The sequence below is a fragment of the Prionailurus viverrinus genome, chromosome D3 (genome assembly GCF_022837055.1).
Source record: "Prionailurus viverrinus isolate Anna chromosome D3, UM_Priviv_1.0, whole genome shotgun sequence".
NCBI classification, from domain to species: Eukaryota; Metazoa; Chordata; class Mammalia; order Carnivora; family Felidae; genus Prionailurus; species Prionailurus viverrinus.
In genome coordinates, this window is record NC_062572.1 from 5,454,378 (window position 1) to 5,465,456 (window position 11,079).

An 11,079-nucleotide genomic window follows, 5' to 3' on the forward strand; every position below is an offset into this window, starting at 1 on the left:
CTGGGTGGGGGCTCACCCAGGTGTTCACTGTGCCTGTAGGGGGTGTTGATTCCTTCCTTCAGCCGAATATTCGTCCTAAACCAGTTTGTGCTAATGCTGTGGTACAAATGCATAAATTCTAAAACGTAGATATGTAAATAAAATAACAGAGATACACGTTTAATATTCCAGAATTACTCTCTCTATAGCTTGGCCACTAATCCCAGTGTACCCCCAAACCAGGAGGTCCCCCCCTACTCTCCCCACATTCCAGCCAGCTGCAAGTTGGGTGGGCTCTACCCCCAGAGTTTGTCCAGAGCCCCCTCGTGCTCCCCAGCTCCACTCCGGCACGCCCACATACACGCCCCCAGTCCCTGAATCCCTAACAAGCCCCCACCAGCTCCTGCCTGCTCTCCCAGCGTCCACCTGCTGGCTCAGGGCGTATTCTCCACGTGGCAGCCAGAGGGAGCCTTTTTACACCTAAATCTGAACATGCCATGCCACATCAGGCCTTCTAGAATCTTCGATGATAAAATTCAAGCCCCTTATATAACCCTCATTCACCAAACTCCATGCACAGGGCTTGCTTTCAGTGTCTTCAGACAGAGCTCTCCTCCCCCTCCCAACCTGGAGCCTTAGCACCTGTCATTTCCCCTGCTTAGCCAGGCCTCCTGACGGCTCTTGCAGAGCAGCTTCCACACCCTCCCCCTCCAGTCTCCATCTTATCAGTATTACTGTCTTCCTAAAGCTTAACCGCTACCGGGTGAATGCTAGTCTCTAGAACTCAAACCTTGCTTGTCTTCTCCAAGGAATACTCAACTAACACTGTACCTGGGCACACAGTAGGAGCTCCATGCATGCGCATCACCGGCATTAGGCGCTCAGGAGCCACTGACTAAACGGCCACTTGCGAAACCCTCCTTAGAAATCACAAGCCGATGACTAGAATAGGAGTGTAGAAACGCAGATTCCTGGGTCCACCGCCCACCTATTCAATCTGAATCTCCGCGGGGGAGGGGGGTTCCCTGGGTAACCGTGTTTGGGACCAGGCCAGGGACGTTTCCTAGCGCTGCCGTGTCCATGGGGGCTTGTTTCCCAGACCCACTAATGCGGGGCATCTGGGTCACCTTCCCTGCTTTGCCTTCCGGTGGTGCGACGGCTTTCGGACAAAAAAAAAAAAAAGGAAAAAGTGGAGATGCCGGGGATTGAACCCGGGGCCTCATACATGCAAAGCATGCGCTCTACCACTGAGCTACATCCCCTTCCCGTGAGCCCTTTTTTTCGGGGCATAGGGATATCGGAAGCCACATCTTCGTCTCGTGCCCACGTTTTTCTCCTTCCCGGATGCTTAGTATCCCATCGTTTCCGAAAGGTCCCTCCGCGCCTCGGGAGGCCCACTGGCCAGGCGCACCGGCGCTGCGTCTGTGACAATCCCGGCTGGGGATGGATGCGCGCGGTAGCAGGTCGGCGCTGTATCTACATGGACCTACCCAGAAAAGCATTATCTTAACGTGTCCTCGTTAGTATAGTGGTGAGTATCCCCGCCTGTCACGCGGGAGACCGGGGTTCGATTCCCCGACGGGGAGGCTGGCAAACCGTTTTAAAAGCAGAAGAGGCTTTCCTTGGACGAAGACACCCTGCGCACTGGGCCTAGTAACGCGCCCCTTAGGGCCCTCGCAAAGATGAGCCGAGTCTTGGAGTCAACTACGCCTGAGAAGCACGCTACCCCATGTGTGCCCTGTTACGTATAGGAAATGTACACAGCCTGTCAGTGTGTTATTATTTCTACTTCTCATGGGCATCACAGTAACAAGAGCCAATGATTTTGTAGCTCTCACCACGTCCGGGGGCAATATTTACGGGTGTGCGCTCCTTCCGAGGCTGGCTGGGGCTATCTGGTCACCCAGGCGGGTGGGGAAGCAGCTCTGTAACCTGCCCAAGGTGGCGTCAGTCACAGTCTGCTGGAGACACCGGTTACCTCTGGGGGGAAGGACTGCAGTAGGGTGGGAGTGACTCTCACCTTCCATTCTGTACCCGTCTGCACCGTTTGAATTTTATTTTTCTCCCTCCCTCCCTCCCTCCCTTCCTTCCCTTCTTTCCTTCCTTATTCAATTTTTATCAAAATGATACACTTCAATGATTTCCAAAGAATGGTGTTTAAAGGACTATAGGTGATTGTTGCACCATCTTGCGAATATGCCACTAAACGGTTCGCTTTGAGATGGTTACTTTTATGTTACGCGAATCTCACCTGAATTTTTAAAAAATTGATTTTAACAAAAAAAATTAATTGTAACAACAGATCAAGACTTGTTTGGGGAAGGAAGGAATGGGATGGGCGGATGGGAGTGTAAATGGCTTCAGCCTATTCAGAAAGCGCCTGGAAACCCGTGTATTCCACCATCTAACTTGATAATCCCATGCATGGAATTTTGCCATTAGGGAGACAAACTTTAAATGCAAAATACAAATAACTTTGGTCTTTTTTGCTTATGAGCATTGCTATTATGCTGAATATCTGGTTAGTGCATTTGTGACTGGACCAGACGGTCATTAGGTGCTTAGCAAACACTTGTGAGATGACCTCACGTCGTGAAGGACCTCCCCACTCCCACCCCCCTCCCAGACAACACTCCTCTTCCATTTTCCAAAAGGAGGGGAAGTAGAGCCCGACTTGGACGCCAACCTGTTGACCTCTGCACGCCTTGAAGCTGAGCAGGTGCCACAGGAATGGTGGCCACGCGTGGAGGCCGGATCTGAGTCACTCACTGCCCCAAGGAAAGTCACAATCTGGCTGTTGCGTCCTCCACACGCCTTGACGTGGTCAGCATCTCTGCCACACCTTAGGCTGCTTGGGGAGTTGCACCCGAGACATGACTTTGTTCCTATGTACAAAGAAGGGGGCTTGAGAAAGTGGAGTTCTGAGCCAGGTACGATTCATTCATCCATTCACTTGTTCATTAATTCAACAGATATTTATCAAGCACCTATTAGGTGCCAGGCACTGTTCTAGACCTTGAAGGATACGGAGGTGACCAAGGCACGTGACTTCCCTGCCCTCAGGGGTCTGTCATTAGCGCTGGGGAGACAGAGGATGGACAAGGAAAAACAATACCTACCCTAACAGTAAACGGTAAGGGGCTGGGGTCAGGTTGGGAGGCGTGATCCGGGAGGGCTTCTCGGAGGCGGTGACCTTGAAGGACAAGAAGGAGTAGATGCCGGCGAGCCTGGTCGACGTGGGTTCCAGCTGGTTCCGGACTTTCCGCATCGGATGTCCCGGGCGGAGGACCCAGGGCCGGCACCACGACCAGGAGGATCTGAGCGAAGCGGCGCCTTACCAGCAGCCGAAATAGCTCAGTTGGGAGAGCGTTAGACTGAAGATCTAAAGGTCCCTGGTTCGATCCCGGGTTTCGGCAGTCGCTTTGTTTTGTTTTGTTTTTTTTCCCCTGCCGCGAAAGGCGGTTGGAAAAAACCGGAACGGGGAGGCTAATTCTCCGCAATTAATAAACAGTTTCGCTTTCTTTAAACCCGGCTCCGAGCGGTATCCACGGGAAATGGGAACGGAGGGAACCTTCCGCGCAATGTGGAGAACTCTAACGCGGCTGTGTTTCCCCTGCCTCCATTTCTCGCCTCTCGGAAACGTTTATTAACGTCTGTCACGTGTTTGTTGATGTCTGCTCGTTAATTTGGGCTTTCTGTGTATGAGTTTCTGTTCCCCGAAACCCGCGCAACTAAATCAAGGACCGAGCCGGGGACAGCTTCCCTAAGATGGAGTTTAAGTCACGTAGGACTTTTGTTCTTCGGTTTTGAACGGAAAGAATAAAAGAAAATATTGAACCCTTTGATGTACAGTGATACACAGGGGAACTTGAAAATGCTTAAAAGGCATACCTGAGAGCCCTGGCCAGAGCCGGTCCTCGTTAGTATAGTGGTGAGTATCCCCGCCTGTCACGCGGGAGACCGGGGTTCGATTCCCCGACGGGGAGGCACGCAGGTTTTTGCGTACATCCTGTTACTGTTTTCATTTCTCTTCCAAACAAATCAGATTCTCCCACTTTCACGGAAACTCTTTTCTACGAACGACTAAACCTGACCGGCGTGCGAGATTCGTTGTAGATTCTATCGACTGCCTGGTCAAAATCATGCCCCGGGTCCCCAGTGTCCCACAGTTAACACGAAAGAAAGAGCCCAAGGTCTCCCACCCCGGCTTCATTTCCCCCCTCACGCTCCCAGCGCTGCACGAAAGTGCTGAGTTTGCGCCATGCTGTCCGGGGACCAGAGGGTCAACCTCCAAGGCCAGGAAATGCGCCTTCTGCTGCAAATATTCCAATCTCTGTGGCTTGCTCCGGACCAGACTGGCCCTCGGAAAATGTTTATGGATTTAAGACAGGAAGTGTGGGGACGCTACCGTGAAGCGCTCTCTTGTCTTAACGTGGTTGCAGACTCCTTCCCGGGTGGCTATCAGCCTTCCCAGGCTCCTCTTCTTCCATTCGTTTTTTTGTCACATTCATTCTGCAAATATACACTGAGTACTTATTAGGGGCCAGGCACTGTTCTAGGCACTGGGGCTATAGCAGGAACCACGAGGCCCTGGCCCCTGCCCTACTGAGCTTATGACACCGGTGATAAACAAATAGTATTAAAAAAAAAAAAAAAAAAAGTCTCCCAGAGAGTAAATGCTGTGAAAGAAGAGAAAAAAAATGGGGGGGGGGGGGGCACGCCAGGGAGTGTGTGGGATTCGCAGGCCCCAATAGTGAGGCAGCCAGGAAGGCCCCTCCGAGGACCTGGACAAGGAGAAGGAGCCACTCACCAGAAGATCTGGGGAGCACCCTTGCAGGCAGAGGGAAGGGCAGGTGCAAAGGCCCTGAGGTGCAAAGGAGGGCAGCGTGCCTGCAGAACAGCAAGGAGGTAAGTGTGCATGTAAGAGGGGGAGAGGAGGAAGGGATAAGGTCACAGGCGAACCTAAGGAGGTTGGATTCCATTCTAGGGTTTTGTGCAGAGAGGCAACATAATCGGGCTTGTTTTGAGCAGAGCAGTCTGGCAAGAGAGCAAGCAGGGGCACCTGCTAAAAACCCAGCTCGTTCCCAAACTTCGTGCAAAATAACGCCGCGAACAGTGCCATCCGTCCATGCTGGGCCAAGGTCCGTCTGTCTTCGCCAGAGCTCATATAATAACAACTGCATTTGCCGTCCTGAGAACCCAGGCTCCGCCGGCCCTTGTACCAGGCGCTGTTCTAATCGCTCAATGGCCACACCCGCCCTGGGGAGGAGGTAGTACTCAGATCTCCATTTTATGAATGAGCTCCAGACAGGTGGGGATATGAATCACAACTGCCCGGCAGGTGTCCTGGGCACCAGCTCAGGTAGCCCTTTACCTGTGAAGGTTTCAGGGGGGTTGGAAGGGAGCTGACTGGGGACGAAGCGGACAAGGCAGGACAACTGGGGGTGTGTTCTCCCCATCAGGGTAAGTGACTGTTTCCTGCCAGGAAATCTCAAGCGCTGGTGGAAAGAGGCAGAGACTCAACTTTCTGCCCTCTCCCTGCCCTCAACCATTCCTCCACCACTGAGCGACCCCTTGATGACTGGAAGACACCTCGTATTGCCTCCCTAGGGCAGCTTCATAAGCACTCTGCACTCTGGAAGAGACGCGTGCCGACGGTGAGGAATGGTCCTTTTCGGTGGGCTATTGCAAAGTGATTCCTCCCTCAGAGCCCTGATTCTGGAGCTGGACCTATTTCTTTTTAATTTGCTTATTTTTATATTCAGAAGAGTGCTCTGGGAATGTGGGGGTGTGGGGGAGGGCGGGGAAGGTCTGCAAACCTCAGAAGTTACTGACGGTTGGAATATTTTTGTATTACGTCTTTAATTTTAATGCCAGTAGAGCTAACATACAGTGTTATCTTAGTTTCAGGTGTACAATACAGTGATTCAACAATTCTATGCGTTACTCAGTGCTCGTGATGATAAGTGTACTCTTAATTCCCATCGCCTGTTTCACCCTGGAATGGTTTTAAAGGACAGAGAAGCAGACATTGCTGGGTAGAGGTTCAGTCAAGGCAGTGCCCTTATTTATTGGAAATAAACTCATTTTCCTTCCTTTTTTTTTTTTTTTTTTTTTGCCCCCTGTGATGAGCAACATTCAAAACTAGATCTCTTTCCCTTTGTTCCTGGGTTCCGATATCAGCGAGCACTTCAATTGCAAGGCTATGTAGAACGGGCCTGTTTGGGGAGATTTATTTTTGGTTTGTTTATGCCAACCCCCAACACACATTTACTTAGACAAAACTTTAAATTAGAAAAATAGCAACCTCAAGAATAGCATACAGCAGAGAATTTCAGGAAGCCAGGGGAAGAGGGAGGGGGATGTAGCTCAGCGGTAGAGCGCATGCTTTGCATGTATGAGGCCCCGGGTTCGATCCCCGGCATCTCCACTGTTTTTTCTTCCCATGCTCCCCCTTCTTCATCATTAAAGTGCCATCCATGTATGTGATTACGACTCCTCTGGTCCCTACTTGCAGGTGGGATTTTCACAAGAGGAAGGATCCCCCCCTCTCTGAAACCTGTAACACTCCCGATGTGCTTTTGTTGCAAGAGGCTGAGGGCAGCTGCTGGCAGCAAAACGTAAAGGCAAAAACATCACCTGATGACTGAAACAGCCCGAGAAGGAGCAACGGGGGAGGCCACGGTCCTTTCTGTGGCACCGTGACTGCAGTAGAAGTCCCCAAGGACTGGCGACTGATGCCCCGCCATCGGAGGGCAAGTGTGGAAGCCATTCAAAGGTCTGACTGCTGGCCCTTGCCCTTTATTTGTGCTGTCACTAACCAACCAGTTTGGGCGTGACCCGAAGGGAAACCAGCATTCCTGGCAGGCAGGATTTTGCCTCCCACTTCATCAGCAACAGGTCACGCACGAACGAACGAACGAACGAATGACACTGATGCACATACGGTTCATGTTTATATTTATACACGATCTGTATTTTATCATTAAGGATCAAAGATGCACTTTATAGAGAGAAGGGATTCTCTTTATTGCCTTCTGTGGGTTCAATTCTTTCTCTGCGGTAGTAATGAATTCCTCACCCGGCAAATCCTGTCTCTCGCGTGACTTGACCTCATCTATTAAATCATAAAAGCATCTCATCTCAGATCTGGAGGGACGTGACTCTTTGCAAAGCCTTCGCTTTTGAGATGACATTGAAATCTGTGAAGTGACTCACCAGTTGGGCGGCGGAGTTTTGGTGACAGCTCCTGTGTCTAAATGAGCTGCTGTGAAGGTGATTTCTCCTCAAATGTCAACCAGGTGTTAAGGGAACAGAATGTCGAGGTGATTTCTTTTTTTTTTTTTTTAATTTTTTTTTCAACGTTTATTTTTATTTTTGGGACAGAGAGAGACAGAGCATGAACGGGGGAGGGGCAGAGAGAGAGGGAGACACAGAATCGGAAACAGGCTCCAGGCTCTGAGCCATCAGCCCAGAGCCTGACGCGGGGCTCGAACTCCCAGACCGCGAGATCGTGACCTGGCTGAAGTCGGACGCTTAACCGACTACGCCACCCAGGCGCCCCTCGAGGTGATTTCTAAAGGCATCAGGCCTAACACGCAGCTAATTATATGCTTCTGGTGTACTTTCTATCTTTAACTACTTCTGACAAGGCGAAACATACCATCAGGCTTGCTGGGGAATGTAGCTTCCTAGAAAAGCAGTTGTGAGTCTTTGAAAACTCTGCCTTTGTCAACTCTTCTTGCATTTTACTGTGCACTTAAAACGACAAAGCCCATCGTCGGACATGGCTGGAGCAGTCAAGTTCAGAGAGGCAGAAAGCGGAATGGTGGGTACCAGGCGCCGGCGGAAGGCGGATACGGGAGTTCTGTAAATGGGGGCAGAGGACCCGTTTTGCGAGATGGAAGAATTCTGGTGGGGACGGCTGCATGGCAGTGTGAATGCTGACGAGCACCCGGACATGCCATCTGAGATTATTTTGAGCTGAAGGCACTTGAAGACCAGCATATGCCGGGAGAGGCTGTCTCTGAACCCCCCCTTATGTGCCTAAATACAGACCTTCCCAAGGGACCCACTGGTCCAAGATCCCCCCTCCGGAGGTTCACCAACCGGGGCAGACTGGCACAAGGTCACACACTGTCCTACCTCCCATCTACTCTATGGTCTTTCCTAAAAACCACTGAATGGCCCCCCCAGGGGCCTATACCCCCCTCCTCTTTCCCTCTTCAGATGGTGTTTAGGCCTAAATTCTAAAACCACCTCTGACTTCGTTATTCATGTTGTCCTGGGGATCTCCCGTGTATATGTGTGACCTACATGTTAATAAACTGCTGGGGATTTTTCTCTCTGGTTAATGTCTTTCATCACAGAGGTCTCAGCTAAGACCTCAGGAGGGTAAAGGGAAAATTATTTTTCCTCCTCTTCCCCCCCGCCCCCCGCCCCGTGTACCTCACGATGTAGAAAATGTTGGCCTTTGGAGCCAACGGCCAAGAAAGAATTCTTGAGACGTCTTTGGTGCAAAAAGGTGGTTTTATTAAGGCACAGGGACAGGACGTGTTAGGGTCTTAAAGGGGGGCCGATGATATACTTTCAAGTCGGGAGGGGGTTAGGGACAGCACAAGCCTCCGAGGTATTTTGGAAACAAGATTTCCCACGGTTAGGAAAAGGTCATTTACTACCTTACTACCGTCTAGTAAAACCTCAGTCATGAGCCCCTTCAGATGTGTATCTGTGGGCTGTGAGTTTGGAGTCATTGCTAACATAGATCTTTGGGGGTGGGATAGAGACAAAGGAAGTTTCCAAAGGAATTTGTAAACAGTTTTATGTTATTAAGTTTTAAAATTTATTCATGAGAGAGAGAGACAGTGTGAGTAAAGGAGCGGCAGAGAGAGGAGAGAGAGAGAGAATCCCAAGCAAGCTCTGTGCTGCCAGCGAAGAGCCCAACGCAGGGCTCGAAACTCCTGGAACGGTGAGATCATGACCTGAGCCAAAACCGAGAGTCAGACACTTAACCCACGGAGCCACCCAGGTGCCCCCAAAGGCATTTTTATATGTTAAACTAGATTTACAGGATTAAGATTGCCTTTTGCCCTTAGCAAAGAAGGGAGCTGAGCTCCTAGAGGAAGGTCCCTCTGTTTCAAGGGCTTTTCAATAGGCTGGTAAGTTGTCAGGAAATTTCATTTTTTCCTTTGTCTTTGTTTCCCGCATCCTTAAAATGGTTAAGATGGTACATTTCGTTACGTGTGTATGTCGCCACAACTGCAACGAATTAAAAACAAACCAAATCTCCAACAGGCTAACTAACTTCTTAACCTTCCTAAAGCAGGCATATTTGAGGACTGGAACTTTTTAAAGTCTGATTGTCCCAGAGATAGGGCATGAAACTGGTTATTTTTAAACCGGGGCGGTCTGAGTTCGGCCACACGAGGCCACACGCAAGTCAACAGGAAAATGAAGAGTCCCTTGGGCTTCTCTCCACCCCCCCCCCCCCAAACTGCAGACGCCTGTGATTATTACCTTTTATGGTTACCTATGACATGACAATGACAAAGCAAGGCAAACGGTTCCCAGCCAGCCCTTGATCTCATCCTCTCTCTTGGGGGAAATGTTTGCTGATCGCTGTGCTCTTGGATTTTCTCATGATGCTGAGTTAAGTCCCAAACACGGTTATGACCTTCAGGGGAACCAAATCCTTTGGGGAAGGAGGAAGGGCAGGCAGACAGACGGGCACCAGTCCCACCAGCACGGCCCACCCCGCCCCCAGCAGCCCAACACCCCAGGCCCTTTGTGAGCTCAGCCCGTCACGTGCTCGCGTCCGCGCGCCAATCCCGCCGTGTTGCTGGGCCTCTGTCACTCTTCCATTGGTTCCACCTCCGAAGCGAGCTCTTCTGGGGCGTTTGCAAAGGACGGATCTGTGGGCGGAAGGAACTGAAAATGGATCCGGTGACTCACCCTGCATCTCGCACCTTCCAGCACATGACATTCTAGGTCAGGGGATCTGGGGTTTCAGGAAGGTGACTTGATACCCGAAGCCTGAGTCCAAGTGGGACATTTAGGTTTGGGGAGGCTGTCTCAGCAAATAGAACAGCCAGTTGTAAAGAGGACAACAGTCCTCCGTAGGGCAGGGTTTCTCAACCTCCTTGGTGTCGCTGACCTTCGGGGCTGGGTAATCGCGTGGGGGGGGGGGGGGGATGTGCCGCAGCGTCCCCGACCTCGGTGACCACACGCCAGTAGCAGGAACTCTTCCTCCCCACTCACGCCACAGTTGTGACAGCCAAAAATTGCCTCCAGACGTTGCCACGTGTCCTCGGAGGGGTCAGATCACTGGTGCTTGAGAATCCCCGCTCTGGGGAAACACCAGCCATCCCCTCTCCTTTTCTCTCCCTCTCCCTGTCACCCCCGTGCCCTTGGACGTTTACTTCTATACCCTCTGCTGGACTGAAGGAATGCAGCAGGGGTGTTGCAGAGAATTGTTTTTCTGCTCGAGACATCAGTGTTGTCAGCTCCCAAGAATGTTTTCTCTTTGGAGATAACCCTGGACCCCATTCCCACCCTCCGAGCCTCTCTTCTCCCTGCCGTCCTCCTCTTCCTCCTCCTCTCCCTTCCCTGCCCCTGAAACCAGGCCTGTTTTTCTCTGTACCTTTTGGACTCTGGAAAAAACTATGTCACAAAGCTCGTGACTCAGCCGTTAAACAACACGAATCACGAGGCTTCCAGAAAAAGCCACGGCCAACAGTGAACAGGGTGTGGTTTGAAGCTAAGCCTGATCCCCTCAGAAAGAACCTCAGCTTTTTGGTTCCCCGAAAACTGGGGAGAAACAACCCTACAAAGGGCCTCCGTGTTTTGTTCCTGTGAAACCTCTTTGCACGAATAACCTTCAGAAACATCTGGATTAGGAAGTTACTGGCGTCTCCTAACCGGAGACATGACATTTTGCTCTTAATACTCCTTTGAATTCCCCAGGCATAAATTCATTCTCTCTGAAAAATGTTAAAAATTACAAAGTCAATTCTGAACTCTCATCAGACCTTTTTCATAAACACCTACCTACACGGGTTATCAAAGAAAATACAGAACAGTTTCGTTTTGTCATTCTAAGTG

General features: G+C 50.8%; 5 non-coding genes across 5 annotated transcripts; 4 read left to right on the plus strand and 1 right to left on the minus strand.

Moving 5' to 3' along the window:
• Positions 1–1,169: 1,169 nt before the first annotated feature.
• TRNAA-UGC (transfer RNA alanine (anticodon UGC)) lies at positions 1,170–1,241 on the minus strand. The gene has a single exon. It is a non-coding gene; the product is annotated as a tRNA-Ala (tRNA).
• Positions 1,242–1,493: 252 nt separating this feature from the next.
• TRNAD-GUC (transfer RNA aspartic acid (anticodon GUC)) lies at positions 1,494–1,565 on the plus strand. The gene has a single exon. It is a non-coding gene; the product is annotated as a tRNA-Asp (tRNA).
• Positions 1,566–3,322: 1,757 nt separating this feature from the next.
• On the plus strand, positions 3,323–3,395 carry TRNAF-GAA (transfer RNA phenylalanine (anticodon GAA)). The gene has a single exon. It is a non-coding gene; the product is annotated as a tRNA-Phe (tRNA).
• A 498-nt stretch (positions 3,396–3,893) lies between these two features.
• TRNAD-GUC (transfer RNA aspartic acid (anticodon GUC)) lies at positions 3,894–3,965 on the plus strand. Its single transcript has one exon. It is a non-coding gene; the product is annotated as a tRNA-Asp (tRNA).
• A 2,372-nt stretch (positions 3,966–6,337) lies between these two features.
• Positions 6,338–6,409, plus strand: TRNAA-UGC (transfer RNA alanine (anticodon UGC)). The gene has a single exon. It is a non-coding gene; the product is annotated as a tRNA-Ala (tRNA).
• The last annotated feature ends 4,670 nt before the right edge of the window (positions 6,410–11,079 follow it).